Source organism: Eublepharis macularius, chromosome 8 (genome assembly GCF_028583425.1).
Source record: "Eublepharis macularius isolate TG4126 chromosome 8, MPM_Emac_v1.0, whole genome shotgun sequence".
Classification (NCBI taxonomy): Eukaryota; Metazoa; Chordata; class Lepidosauria; order Squamata; family Eublepharidae; genus Eublepharis; species Eublepharis macularius.
In genome coordinates, this window is record NC_072797.1 from 52684527 (window position 1) to 52686693 (window position 2167).

The window sequence follows — 2167 nt, forward strand, 5'->3', positions numbered from 1 at the left end:
ATAGTAAAAACTACATTCTGAAGGAATAACAGATATATAAAAATGGTAATAGCAAATACATTAATCTTAAAAAATATACATCCCTAAATTAAAAGAAGAAAGCTTAAGTTAAAATACATCTAACCCAAAGAAATTTTAATTTCACAAAAATGAAGTAAGTTAATTGCTGGAGGAAATATATTTTCAGATGTGTTTTTCGATAACAAATTTTCTTGAAATGTCTGGCTATCAGTCTGTATTTTGGTTGTTTCCACTGATTGATTGCTTGATTGATGGGATTTATATATTGCCCTTCTGTCATACAAATTGCAAATAAGATAGTTCAGAACATGGAGGTGTCAATGCTGAGGGTAAATCTGCATTTACTGAAATTCGGCCCCTTCCTGGCAAGCAGCGATGCTGCTCAGCCAGGGGCCGTTTATTGCTGCACCGGAGGGATGGACGGCACCACCCCCTCCCTCCATATAAGGAGTTGCTGGGAGGGCTGAGCGAGCGTTAGTGACGCAGCTCTGCCCTCCCAGCTCAGTGCAGCTCAGTCGCTCGGAGGAGACAGACGTCTCCAGCGAGCGATTGGGGGCCTAGAGCACAGGCGCGTTTGCTGGTCTCTGGGCGGGACGGGCGAGGCACGGCGCAGCAGAGCAGCTTCTGGGCAGCATCGGAGGCGTCGTTGTCGTCCCGCGGCTTCGGAGTGCGCTGGACGGCTGAGGCGCGGCGCGGCTGCGCGGCCTCCTCTTTCTCCGTCGGCGGCATCAGGCCGGCGAGGAGCAGCAGAGCAGTAGGGGGTTTTTGTGGCCCGTGTTTCGCGGCCCGCGGCTGGGCGGCCTCTTACTTGCCGTTCAAGGCACAGGGAGGCAGTCTACCTGGGTGGGGTGGTTATTGGGGTGTGGGTTGGAAGTTGGCCCAGCCCCCCCTTCCTTTTTGCAGTGCAGTTTTGGGGCAGGAGGGAAGCCCTGGTGTGGGCCTCCCTGTGCGGGCGTCGCCCTGGTGGAACGAGCCTAGAGGGCCCCTGGGTCCGGCCGCCATTTTGTCACCAAGGTCCGGCGGCCATTTTGTGTGGGCCTTGTGGTCAGCCATTTTGACCACTCCTGTTGAGCAGCGGTCAGTGTGACCTAGTGGGAAGGGCTGTGCTGCACGTTGGTTGGGTCTGCCGAGTGGGTGCTCAGAGGGGTTGGTGCTCATTCATGTTTGGGGCGCCCCCCCTTTTTTAGAATAAGGTGCGGCCAAGGCAGTCTTGCCTAGTAATTACTGCGGCCCTGTGAGGGAATTTTTTTCCTGGTTGCCCTTTGGTGGCTCGTCCATACTCATCAGATCTTGGAAGCTAAGCAAGGTTAGCCTTGTTTGGTGTTGGGGGGCCTGACTCAGCCTAAGGCCTAAGGAAGTGACGCCAGAGGCTGTGGTATTGTACTATAGAGGGGACTCACTATGGCTCCCAAGAAAGGTAAAGGAGCTTCTAAAGGGAAGCAGCCTGCTAGGAGGGCACCATCTAAACGGCCCCCTCCCCCGGCTACTTCGTCTTCTGATGAAGATGACTCCTTGGGGGACCAACTGAATATCTTAAGGCGCCTGGAGGCTCTTGAACAGGCTAAAGGGGACATGGGCTCTGCACAACAAGGGGTGCGAGCAATACGGCCTGTGTGGCGCGCAGCTAGGGACGCTACTAATCGTGACATTTTGCGTCGTTTATCAGTTTTGGAGGGCGCTTCTGGATCCCTGGCGGCTGGAACCAGCAGTGGCCGTGCAGTGACGGTGTCGGATGTCCAGGAACCGGCGGCTGAAGTGGTTGACTTGCCCGAGGAGTTACCGCCTGTGGCAGTGGCTGTGGACCCAGTGGAGCCGGCTGGTAAGGACACTGCACCACATTACACTTATCCGTGGCCTTGGGGCCCGTGGGCGCAGGGCATAGCCAGTGGGTCGGTTAGTAGTGCGCTGGATGCCCCCTCCAACACGACGGCTGCTCTTGCAGGCCCGGTGCAGCCCGTCCTTAATCAGGGCATTCCAACTGGCGCTCAGCAGCAGGCGGTTCCTTTTCAGGCTTGGGGGTGTTCCCCCTTTGGTTGGCCGGGATTGTCAGCCGGCCCCTGGGGTTATTATCCCTATCAAGCATTGAACTATGGCCAGGTCCCTTTCCATGCTCTGCCGTTTGGTGACACGGCCCTTCCTTTAGGTG